This window comes from Macrotis lagotis, chromosome 3 (assembly GCF_037893015.1).
Source record: "Macrotis lagotis isolate mMagLag1 chromosome 3, bilby.v1.9.chrom.fasta, whole genome shotgun sequence".
Classification (NCBI taxonomy): domain Eukaryota; kingdom Metazoa; phylum Chordata; class Mammalia; order Peramelemorphia; family Peramelidae; genus Macrotis; species Macrotis lagotis.
The window spans coordinates 286873304-286886188 of record NC_133660.1 but is presented as its reverse complement, the minus strand read 5'-3'; the positions used below and the strand labels follow the sequence as shown (position 1 = coordinate 286886188).

Below are 12885 nucleotides of genomic sequence, written 5' to 3'. Positions count from 1 at the left end.
TAGTCACCTTAAAAGTCTTCTTTGGGGTGTCCAGGCAACCTCCCCTTCCTCATCCCAACTTTGCCTGAGTCTTAGAGAAGTACATCTCACTTGGAAAACATTGTGGAGGTAATTTGACCTCTTCCCCTGTTTTACAGATGGGAGAACTGAGGCTGAGAGGCAGTGGGTGTGGAATGGAGCCAGAAGGGTAGGAGTTGGAGTGTGTCTTCTGACTGTCCATCAAGAGGTCCCGTGAGTGCAGGAGATAGACAAGGGCTAATAGGCCAGAAAAACTCCCTGGGGCAGGCAGAACAAGTTACCAGAACACACAGAGAGAGACTGTCCAGGGCTCCAGGCTTCCTGCTGTGTAACTGGGCAGACTGGAGAGGGGGTGCCATTTGTAATCTGCTCATGATTCCCCACTCCCCATCTGATGCCAGGCTCTTCCCCAGGGCTCCTCTAGCCCTACGGCACTATTCTCCATCAGATCAAGGACCTGGGCCAAGGATCCTCAGTTTCTCCATCTGTAAAATGGCCCTGGAGGTCCCCTTCAGCCTATCCTATGATCTCTTCCAGCCTTCCCTGAAGGCTCCTTCCCTTGCACCCCACTCCTCTGTGTCACCCACGCCTCCTCCCCCCCTTCCGAGTGGCGTGTGACTACTCTGGAGATGTGAGAGGCAGCTGCAAAGTGACACACCACCACCTAATTACACTGGTGCCTCTGAAGTCCCAGAAGCTAAAATTAGCTGGGAGGAGGCTGGGTGGCAGGCTGCGGGGCCAGGCCCGGGGAGCACCCTCCTGACCAACACACCTGCCTCTCCTCCTCCCACTCTGGCACACCTGGAGGCCCTGCTGACAGCAGCAGCAGAGGATGACCTGGCAGGACCCTTGGCCACTACTTTGGCCAGCCTGGGTGGGGCTGGAAGAGGTGCCAACCTCTCCCATCCCACCAGAGAGAGGTTCTCTTGGAAGCTTTTCCTCTGGCCTCAGTTTCCTCTTCTGTCAAATAAAGGGGATGGACTCGGAGACAGTCCAGCTGGCTGTCTTTGGAGTTTGAAGGACCCTTTCTTTTCTGCTTTTGTTCTAAGGTCCCTTTCTAAGGTGTTTTCTGGGCTCCAAGGCCCTCCCCTGTGCCAAGGTCTCCTCCATCTCTGACATCCTAAGGTCTCTTTGATATTCTCTGATATATTCTGTCCTAATGTGGGTCCTGGAGTCCAACACTCTCTTTTCCTTCTTGTTTCCCTTGTTCTTATAAGGACAACAAGCCGGTCCATAACCCCAAGAGCAGTAAAATTCAGTTGGGGTAGACTCCAAAGCCTCAAGTACAATTTCTTTGGGGTTTTCCAGGGCTGATCTCCACTCATTCCCTTTGCCCACTTTCTGAGGGAGCCCCATGGAGGAAATGCCCCCAAGGCCTGGCATGTGTGGTGAGCCAAGAGGGCCCGCCCAGGAGAGACAGAAAAGGGAAAAGGCTGGAAGAGCAGGTTTGGTGGCACTGAGAGGACAGGGATGGGTTGGGGAGGGGGAGAAGGAGGCAGCTGGGGTAAGGTCAAGCCCCCCTCCACCCAGGACTACAGGTGCTGGGCAGATCCCCAGGGAGAGGCTCTGGATCATCCAGCCTTGCAGATAGCTACAGACCTGGAGGAGGCAGGGTCTGACCCAACCCAATTCTTGATGGTCCTAGAGAAGGGTGAGTTGGTAGATTTTGCCGGGGAAGGAAGGGAGGGAGATCTGAGTTGACACTGGAGGACAAGGCTTGACAGTGGACAGTGGGTCTGAAGGGCCTGGGCCTGTAGGAAAGGCTGAAGTCCAGAGGGGAGAGGGAATTTTCTCATTCTCCAATTCATCTTCCACAATGAGCCTCATTGATGTTCCTAAAACCTAAAATGGGCCGTCTCATTCCCTTCCTCACAAAATTTCAGGGTTCCCTTTTGCTGCTAGGATCAAACATTCCCATCCCCATCTGCTTCCCAAACACCTTCTAGACTGATTTCACCTCCCCCTCTTCTGTTCTATATTCCAGCCAAGCTGGTCTGAGAGCTGTTTCTCATAAATCCCATTTCATCCCCTGACTCCTCGCCTTTGCCCAGGCTGTCCCTCACGCCTGGAATGCTTTCTCTTCACCTCTTGGAGTCAATAATTTCTTTCAAAACTCAGTTTATGTCCTTTATTCTTCTCACACAAGACCTTTCCTAGTCATCTTAACTGGTAATATTCCCTATTCTCTTTGTTTTGTTTTTAAATGGATCAATTTTATTATATAACATTTAAAAGTTTTTGCACAAACAAAATCAATGAAGCCAAACATAGATGAAAAGCATAAAAATGGGGAGGAATTTTAAAGTAAGTTTTCTTAGTCAAGCTCTCCTATCCCGACTAAAGAGGAAACTGAGCCAAATAATTGAAAATAAAATCTCTCCTTTGTTGTTATATGGTATTGAATACAACACTGATACTGGAGTCAGGGAGATCTGGGTTTAAATCCAGTTTCAGACCCTTACTAGCTGTGTGACCCTGGACAAGCCACTTCTCTTCTGATGGCCTCAGGATGATTTGTCTTTCTCCATTAGATAGGGGGCTCCTCGAGAGTGGGACTGTTTTGTGCCTTTCTCTAGTATCCCCAGGTTCTCACAGTGCCCTTGGTTAATACTTGACTTGACTGGACTGTTTCCTTGTTAAGATCAGCACAAATGTGGAGAGTCAGCTAGCATTAGTCCCAAAGTTCAAAAGACAGCCCTGCTCCTTATTCCTTGTGTGACCCTGGGATATGGATGGGGAAAGGTGAGAACAGAATATGGCAGAGCTGGGAGGAGTTTGGGATCAGCAGAGAGAATCTCGGGCCATGTCCCTGACCATCCCAACATCCCCCCATCTCTGGTCGAAGGTCCCTCCCTGATCCCAGGCACAGGATTTGAAAGAGTGGAGCTGAAGGCTCAGAGATGCTGGGGTGGGGGTGGGGAAATAATTGAATATCTTCACTCTGGAGCATCCCCCTACCTCCTGGGCTCCCAGGTGAGAGCCAGGAAGGAAGACGCAGGTATGCCAAGGAGTAGGCACAGTGTCATGGCTCCTCCTGGTGGACACTGGTGGAACTTCTCTAAGGAATCTGGGGAGTGGGAGCCAAGGTACCCCCTTCTCTCCCCCCAGCCCAGGGAGTCCCTGCAGTAGAAGAGCATTCAGGATTAGATCCATGGTAGCCTCAAGTCCTCCTGCAATCCACCAGGGCAATCCAGACCCTTGAATGATCCAGATTTGGGCTTGGGGAGAATAAAGAAGGAAAAAAACAGATGCCTCAGGGGGACTACTGTTAGGAGGGGAGAGGGGCAGCAGTTTTAGAGCACCAGCCCTAGAGTCAGGATGACCCGAGTTGAAATTCAGCTTCAGACATTTAATAATTACCTAGCTGTGTGACCTTGGGCAAGTCACTTAGCCCCACTGTCTTGCAAAAAAAAAAAGGAAGGGAAGGGGAGGCCCTTCCCTAAGAACCCCTGCTCAATTGTCATTAGTCAAGGGCACGACCTGGAATGAATGGAAAGAGTTCAGGAGAGAAGAGTATATGACCAAAGAGTCATAGAATCAGGTTTAAAGATCAAAGTCTTGGGTTCAAATTCTGACTCTGTTACAAATTGTTTGACCTTGGGGAATTCCTTTTCTTCTCCAGGTCGGGCTCTATGCTCTCAATGGCTCCTCCCAGCTTTAAACCTGGAGCTCTTCCTTCCTAGGTGAGTGAAGACAACTCTGCTTCTGGAGTTTCCACCCTTCTACTTCCTATGACTACCTTGGCAGCAAAGGCCATGTACTCTTTCTGTGCCTCAGTTTCCTTCTTTGTAAGATAAGGAGGTTGCACTGGATGACCTTGGGGAAAGTCCTTCTCTTCTCCAGGATGGGTTCCATATTCTCTAAGGCTCTTCCAAGCTCTAAGTTTGTGCCTCAGTTTCCTTCTTTGTAACATAAGAAGGTTGGGCTAGAGGACCTTGGGGAAGACCTTCCCTTTTCCAGGAGCTGGCTCCTCCCAAAGCCAAATCTGGAACTCCTCCTTCCGAGGACAGAAGGCGAGTGAAGAGAATGATGCTTCTGGAGTCTTCTCCCTTCCACTTCCTGTTATTACCTTGGCAAAGATCACATACTCTCTCTGTGCCTCAGTTTCCTTCTTTGTCAAATAGGAGGCTGGGCTGGGTGACCTTGAAGATCCCTTGCCAGGCTCTAAATCTCAGTGGCAGACAACTGGCTCCAAAGCTGGGGCTCTGACCTTCTTTCTCTGGTGTGTTCCGTCCCCTTGGGACTGAGTGGCATTGTCCGAGCCTGGAGTTGGCTCCAGTGAGCTGCCACTGCCCCCATGACAGCAAGAGGTAACTGGATCCACTCAGACCCAGCCCTTCCCTGTTTGGGCCACTGGACCCAGGAGGGCCATTGACATTGAGGCACCAGTGTCTCTGGAGGAGGATGGGGAGGACACCCCTTGGGTTACCAGGGAGGCAATCGGGAGGACAATTGGGTGATTCTTGGCCCCGATGACCTTGGGGGGGAGTGGTGCCAGGGGCTGGACCTTGCTCTAATTCTTTGAACCCAAGCTCCAGGGGCTCAGGCCACTCTGGGGGGGCACCTGCTGTTTTCCCTACGGGGACAAGGCCTGTGATCCCTTAGGAGTGAGGAGGGGGAAGAGAAGGGTAGGAGGGAGCTGCCTGGGTCCTGGGAGGGAAAGCAAAGCCTGGGGCAGGATTAGAGATAGACAGGCTGCTCTAGGCTAAGAATCCTAGAAGCTTACAGCTGAAAAGGCCCTTGGAACACTGAATGTCAGAGCTGGGAGGGGTCTTAGAATAGCCAGCATGACCAAGGAACCAATTGGGTTTGCTTGCCTATGTTTGTAATGGGATTTGCTTTCTCAGTGGGGGTTGGGAAAAGGAGAAGTAGATGGCAAAAAGAGAATTTGGACCTGAAAAATAAAATTGAATTTTTAAAAATGCAGAATATTAGGACTGGGAGAGAAATAGAACCCAGAATGTCAGAGCTGGGAGAGAACATAAAACCCAGAATGTTAGAATTGGGAAAGATTTTAGAACCCAGAACCCAGAATGTCAGAGCTGAGAGAGGTCTTAGACCATCATGTGAGAGCTGACATCAATCTCAGAACCTAGAATGTCAGAGCTGAGACAGAATATAAAATCCAGAAGGTCAGAACTGGGATAAAACTTAGAACCCAGATCAGAACCAGAAGAGGTCTTAGAATTTATACCCTATCACTGGCTGAGCATCAGCATTTCTGGCTTCTATTCTCCTGGCCTCTAAGATCCTCTCACTCAATAATACATCTCTGGGGTGATACAAAAAGAACTTTATTGGGAAACTAAGGGGCAAAACAGTTTTATAAAGAAAAAAGTGAAAAACCCCAAGTTTCCCTCCCAAGAGGCTGCCAGGCTGACCTTTGGCCATACAGAAAAGCTGTCTCCTCTCTGTCCTGTGTAAGAGAGCCCTACCTACAAAGTGTCCCCTCCTCCCACCAAGGGAGTCCTCTGCCCTGCAGAGATGCTGGGCACAGTCATGCCAAGGCCCCAGGACAATAGCTAGAGAAGACACATCTTAATTGGCTACCTTCTGCCAAGATTCATAGAACCACAGAATCTGGCCAGAGCCAAAAGGGGCCTCTGAGATCCTCTGCTCCATCCAACAATAGCTTGGGAGACCCCGGGGGCCCTTTGAATCAGGAGGCAGATCCTCATTGGAGAGTCTGAGCCCCAAAATATTCTTACCTAATTAGCTGACCCAAACCCAACCACGGGCCCACAGCTTCCATTGTGTCGCTGCCACCTGCTCCCAGATGTGTGCTCCCACTCTGAAATCTGAAATGTGGATTTTGGATCATATGAAAAAAGCCTGAGCCCCCTCCCCCACCCCCATCCAGACCCATCCCGTCCAACCTTCTAATCCCCAAACACTCCTCTATTTAGCCCCTCTGACCCGGATCCCCACAGGGATGATGGGAATGATGATGTTTTTGTCCTTTGTTCTCAAAGAAGCCCACGACATCAGGGAGGTGATGCCATGACAAGCATGTGAATTGGATGTGAGTGAGGGGGCTCTGTGCTAAGTCACCAGCCTCACTTCCTTCTCTGGAGTCATCTGGATCCAGTGACCAAATATAGTTCAAGATGACTGGAGATGGCCTTCGGTTTGAGGCAATCAGGGTGTAGTGACTTGCCCAAGATCATACAACTAGCAAGTGTCTGAGTCTGGATTTGAACTCAGGTCCTCAAGACTACTGTTTTGCCCACTTTACCATCCAACTGTCCCACAGGGATAGTCATGACTTCCATGATCTTCTAATGGACAGTCCCTCCAATGGTGTAGATTGCAGTCCATCCATTCTTTCTCTTCCTCAGTGTCCAACACTCTCCTATGCCACTGGGCTGCTTCTGCTTGTCCAGAGGAAAGAACCAGGAACAAAAGGGAGAATCTGCCAAGAGATAAGTGTAGGCTTGGCATCAGGAAGAACTTCCTGGGAATTAGTGGAATGTATAGGCAACTAGGTGAGGAAGTAGAGAGAGCGCCAGGCTTGGAGTCAGGAAACCCTGAGTTCAAATCCTGCCTCAGACACTTCTGAGCTGTGTGACCTTGAACCAGTCACTTAACCTGCTTACCTAAGTTTTTTCATCTGTACAAAGGGGTCATAATAATATCTTCCAGGTTTGTTGTGAAGATCACTGTAAAGTGTTTAGCACACTGCCTGGAAAGAGTAGGCTTTATATAAATGCTATATATAATATATGATATCTATATTAGCTATAATTATGATCTGTGCAAAAGTGGGTCAAGTTTCTGTCCCTGGAGATCTTCCCACCAAGACCACTTCTTGGGGTGTTGGGGAGGAGCTCTTATCAAGGACAGGTTGGACCCAGTGGTGGCTTCTAATCCCAATATTCAGACCCTGGTCCATAAATCCTCCATAGGCAATCACTGGACCATAGATTTAAAGCTAGAAGGAACCAACCTCTTCATTTTACAGATGAGGAAACTGAGATAGAGTTAAGTGATTTGCCCAGGGTCACACAGCCAGAAAGAATCTGAGGCCAGATTTGAACTTGGGAAGAGGGGTCTTCCTTATTCCAAGCTTGGTGCCCTGACATATTGGCAGCCTTTCTCCGATAGCTCACATTTTCAAGAACTTTTAAGGTTTGAAATGCACTTGATACCTGTCATCTCATTTAAATCTCACACAATATTGCGAACTGAGTACTATTATTATTCCCATTTTACAGAAAAGGACACTGAGGCTGATGAAGATTGGGATTTTTTTCCAGAATCACCCAGCTAGGGGATCTGAGATCAGCTTTGAACTTATTTCTTCCTGACTCCAAGCTCAACACTCTATTCAGGAAGCCACCAAACTGCCTCTAAATCTATTGACAGTACATGGATCCCAGTGGGGTCTGTCTGATGTTATGCTGGACAGTTTGTTTTGACTTTGTTAAATTGACAGCCCACTATTCCCCCTCCTTTCTTTTCCTAATAATCCCCACTCCACTGCTTCTCCTGCCTGTCTTTGTCTTGGGTTGCCACCTATTTAGACCTCCATATGACCTTCTCTCCACTCCCTTTTGGGTGACTCAGATTTTCAACTCGCATGTCAATGAACCTAACAAAGAATCTGAGGAAACAGGAAAATTACCTGGGGTGGGGGGGGGAAGTTCTTAAAAGGTACCAGCACCTTGACTTATGAATAATGTCTATGATTTCCTTTCAACCTTTGAGGTCCTCCTTTCTTGAAGATAGCTCACCCCTTGGTGCCCATCTCTCTGCACTGGCTCTAGGGTGGGTGGGAAGGGTGAGATGCTATCTAACTCTTCTTTCTCATTTGTTTTCTTTGGGGTTATTTCTTTTTCTCTCGAAGCTTGTTGGGAGCTTGAATAATCCCATCAAAATGTCATGACCGCCACTAACATCCTTGGAAGAAATTGCAAAATTTTTTTCCATTTTTCTTCTGTTTTTTTTTTAACTTCATGCACAAATACCCTGAGAATGATCTTAGGTGATTCTTTATCCAAGCTTCCTTGTTTATCTAAGTTTAGATTTTTTTCTTAAAAAAAAAACTTGTCAAGCAATAGGAATGTTTCAGTATTCAAGAAAGAACAAAAAAAGATTATTGCATAGAAAACGAAATGTCTGTTACATAGTTTAGCTTTTTAAAGCATCTATTAAATTCAGTCTGATTCTGTATGTTTTTGTCCCTCTGTGAACTTATTTTTGTCTTCTTTTACATATTTTAAAATGTTGTATCGACATTTTTTTCAAATGATGATCACTAACCACTGACTCCTCTCTCCTACCTCCATCCCTGCCCAGAAATTCTCCTTTGAAACAAGTGAGCTCAGGCAATCAAATCAAATCCACATGTCTCATTCTGAACCTTTGACTGCCAATTTCTACCAACTGATAAGTGGCATCACTCTTATTGCCCTCTTCTCCCCCATCTGTCCCACACACTCCTCAAAAAAGTGACAACCCCCCTCCCCAAATTCAACCAACTCCTTCCCTTGTAGCAAATTTGGTGGTTTTCTTCAGAGTCTCTAATATCTTTTGGTTTACTCATTTTGGTCATTGATAGACATCAGTTAAGCTTCCTTAGGAAATGCTGATGACTTATGTTGATGCCTTTTCATTGATCTAGTCCCCATTTTCCCAGCATCAACAGCAAAGTTAATTAACACTAATAGATAGCACTTAAGTTTTAAGGCTGCATCTCATTTGCTCCTCAGAATCTTTCTGTGAAGTGGGTACTATCATTTTTCTCCTACCTTATTTATTTTTAGTTGTTTGGTTTTTTTTGCAAGGCAATGGGGTTAAGTGGCTTGCCCAAGGCCACATGGCTAGGTCATTATTAAGTGTCTGAGACCAGATTTGAACTCAGGTCCTCCTGACTCCAGGGCCGCTGCTCTATCCACTGTGCCACCTAGCCACCCCCTCCTACTTTAATCACATGAGGAAATGGAGACTGAAGAAGGCTCATCGAGACCATGTAGCTGGTAAGGATCTAAGGTGGGATTCAGATCCAGATTTTCTTGACCCCAAGTCTATTCTCCTATCCACTAAACCATGCCAGTCACCAAAGATCCTTATTTTTATTCTTTCTTCTAATTTAGAAATGATATTCTTTGCTCTGACAAGTCAGTGGTCTAATTGTATATAGACTACTGATTTGCAACTAATGCTCATATCAGTACTCAGCTGTTTCCTGTCTGTTAAAATGGGGGAAGTATTTGTCATTTCTAGGGTCAGAAAAGTATTTGTGATATACCACAGGCTGACAAGCTATTGGCCTCTCCCATTTCTTACTTATGAATGATTCTATATTCAGCCTGTAATGTTTTCATCTTCCCCTCTGCCCCAGAGAGTATTCAAATGCATATAGCCTGAATTGGGATGTGTCCTATCAAATTCTTCATGGAATTTTTCTGCCTCCTTATCCCTTGAAACCAAAAAACAGAAAAGTTTGCAAGGAAGCTTTCATTATCTTCATAGGAATCATTTTGCTCAAAATTAGCATGCAGAATGACCACAATGTAGAATGATCAAGAGTCTCATGTTCTTGCTGCCTTTAAACTCAGGATATGACCCTTTCTACTAGGCATGTTCTTTTTTTAATTCATTAATTTTTTTTAATTTTATAATTTTTCCCCTAATCTTGCTCCCCTCCCCCCCACCCCCCACAGAAGACAGTCTGTTAGTCTTTCCATTAGCCATTTTCTTTGCCTCTCCAAGAGCCCATGAACTATCCTTCTTTGCTACAAATGTATTTCCTGGTTTCATATCATAATAATTATATTATATAAAAACAAAACATATAATATAAAAATGGTACTGTTAATACTTTATAGTCTACAGTAAAAGATCCCATTTTATCCTTACAACAACCCTGAAAGAGAGGTGAAATTATTCTCTACATTTTACATATGAGGAAACTCAGGTGGGCAGAGGTTAAATGACTTGCCCAGGAGGACCCAGTTGGTAAAAGTATGGGGTGGGATTTGAACTCCAGTCAGAGATGAGCAAGATTCATGTGATCCAGTGTGTCTATTCATCCTGGATGAGGGACCACAGGATAAGGTTGCCTCTCATTTCATCCTCAGAATATTTCTGTGATCATTTTTTCTCCTGGAAAGGATCTCACAATTAGCATACTAGCAGCAAATCTCACATATCCAAAAGGTCTCATATCCATGTGGTTCTTCCTCCCCCTTCTCGGCCCCTCTTTCCCTTTCTCACCATTGGCATTATTTCATTTTTGATATTGGTAATACTGGTGCCTAGTCTAGTGTCTGGCATATAGAAGATGTTAAATAAATGCTTCTGGATTGACCAATCCATTGTCCCAGTGGGAGGACCCCCAAGGAAGTGAAAAACAGAAAGAAAGATCTCATCCATTCCAACATATTTATAGCAGGCCACTTTTGTGGCCTCAGAGAACTGGAATCCAAGGAGATGCTCATCAAGTGAGAAATATCTAAAGACGTTGTGACGCATGAATGTGACTAAATATTATTGCAGCTCTTTGACTTTCCGGGAGGCATCATGGCAGTTAGCAAGAATAATAGATTGACTAAGGGCAGTTAAAAGAAAAGAGCCAAGAAAAATATAGTTGATCCATTTTCTTTATGTAGGCTGTTTTTATTGTTGATACTTCTGTTTTTCCATCATATGCATTTCTAATGTTTCTCTCCTCTCCCTCCCCAGAGACTCACTTTTAAAGCAAAGAATTAAAAAGAAAAGAGTTAAGCAATACTCATTGAAAGAGTTTTATATGATATGCAAATACTCCACAAACTGAGTCTTCAGTCTCTCAGAACCTCTCCTCCAGGTTACCAATCAGCTCCACGATCACCTGGTCAGTTCCTCATCTCTTCTCCAAGGTCAGGATCAGCTTTTTACAACTCTACAACATTCAGCTGGAGGATATTCATCTTCCAGTTCGAATTCTCCCAGATTTTATCTTCCAGATAGAATCCAGACAGGATTCTTCCAGAATTCTATCTCTCCTTTAGGGCCAAGTTTAGTTATCATCATTTCAAAACATCCAGTTCCAATTGTGTCGTTTTTGTTGCCATTTATATCCTTGTAGTCATTACGTACATTGTTCTCAGGACTCTGCTACTTATACTCATTAGTTCATATCTTCCTGTGCTTGTCTATTCATAATATTCATTATTTCCTACATTGCATCCATGTACTGAAACCTGGGTAGCCATTTTCCAACAGATGGGCACCTACTTTGCTTCCAATTCTTTCCTCTCAGAAAACACTTTGGTGTACGTGAAGCCTTTCTTTTCAATCATTGACATCCTTAGGGATACATGCCTAGCTGTGGAATTTCTGGGTCAAAAGGCATGAATGTTTTAGGCACTGTCTCAGCAAAATTCCGAATTGTTTTCTATAGAATAGTTGGACCCAATCACATCTCTACTAACAATGCATTCATATACCCTCAGCTAGGTGGTTCTATGAATGGAGCATCAACTCTGGAATTAGGAGGACCAGAGTTCAAATCTAACCCCAGACACTTGCTACTTACTAGCTGTGTGACCTTGGGCAAGTCACTTAATCCTGACTACCTCAAATACAGGGCCATCTCCAGTCATCTTGATTCATATCTGGCCCCTGGACCCAGATGGCTCTGGAGGAGAAAGTGAGGCTGGTGACTTAGCACGGCCCCCCTCACTCAAATCCAATTCATGTGTTTGCCATGGCATCACCTCCCTGATGTCACAGTTCCCTTCCAGAACAAAGGATAAACAACAACATATGTCCATCGTTCTATAATCAAGTTGATTATGTTCAATATTCAAAATATTGGTAAGACCCTGGTCACAAGGACTTAACAAATGAAAATTGTCTCTGAAGGTCTTTCAGGTTATGTTTTTGAAGATAATTTGGCCTATTTATAGGATGATAAGGTGATTTTCCATAAATTGGAGTTGGTTACTGAAAACATTCAGGGTAAAAATGATTTGACTTATTTCCATAGAATGGAACTTATCTGTGATAAGATGTGTTCCTTGGTTTTTTTTTTTTAAAAAAAGACTATGACTGAAGCTCATACTGATGTCAAAACTATAGATGGCTCCTCGATCTGCCTTCCCTGCATGGGTTTTACTAAATCTGTAAGATGTCTCATATCCAGTACCAACAGGTCCATCAAATTTATAAGATGATGAAATCACAACTCAACAGGTATAGATATATGACTTGAAAAAAGTCATTAATAAACTCCTTCCAGACAGCTCTGGAAAAGACGGAGAAGAGACTTACCAGGCAATTTACCCTCTTCAACAGTATATTTGTTCACATTGCTTGAGAAGTCCAAGTTTCAATTGGGAAAATGAATGAAACTGCATAAGGATGAGACAGGCACTAAATAAGAAAGAGCTGATGGATGGGAGCCACCTGCTAGTCCAAGAATCTGTCTAAAATAACTACTTTTAAAGGCTGAAAAAATAAGAGTGGAGATCCTTGGGAGAGAAGTATTATTGATCTGCTTCATTTGACCTCATTGTTTGGATTACAACAAAGATCTTGGTTCAATGATTTAAAGGAGATGATACTTGGGAAGCAACTGAAAGGATGAGCTTTATTATTAGGTCACCCCACACACAAGGCCAGGGTCACTCATGTGAGGGAGACATGTGTTATGGCAAAAATCCTAGTGGTAATACAACCTTATCATTGAGTCTGAGCAGGGATGTTTTGTCTCTTAAAAATGAGCTTGGTTGGGAAGGTCTTGGAAAAGAGATAAAGAAATGGTCCCCTCAGGTGACCTTGAGGCTGATTGACTTCCCTCGCTATTAATTAACCAGATATGGGAGGGCACATTTCTAACTAAGCCCAGATGTGGAAGATGGGGGTTCACTTATCCAAGGA

General features: G+C 44.9%; 1 long non-coding RNA gene and 1 pseudogene across 1 annotated transcript; both read left to right on the top strand.

Moving 5' to 3' along the window:
• Positions 1 to 1493: 1493 nt before the first annotated feature.
• On the top strand, positions 1494 to 7769 carry LOC141516645 (uncharacterized). The gene is made up of 3 exons (XR_012476772.1): positions 1494 to 1669; positions 3641 to 3701; positions 7233 to 7769. It is a non-coding gene; the product is annotated as an uncharacterized LOC141516645 (long non-coding RNA).
• A 4029-nt stretch (positions 7770 to 11798) lies between these two features.
• Positions 11799 to 12386, top strand: LOC141519414 (small ribosomal subunit protein eS1A-like; annotated as a pseudogene).
• The last annotated feature ends 499 nt before the right edge of the window (positions 12387 to 12885 follow it).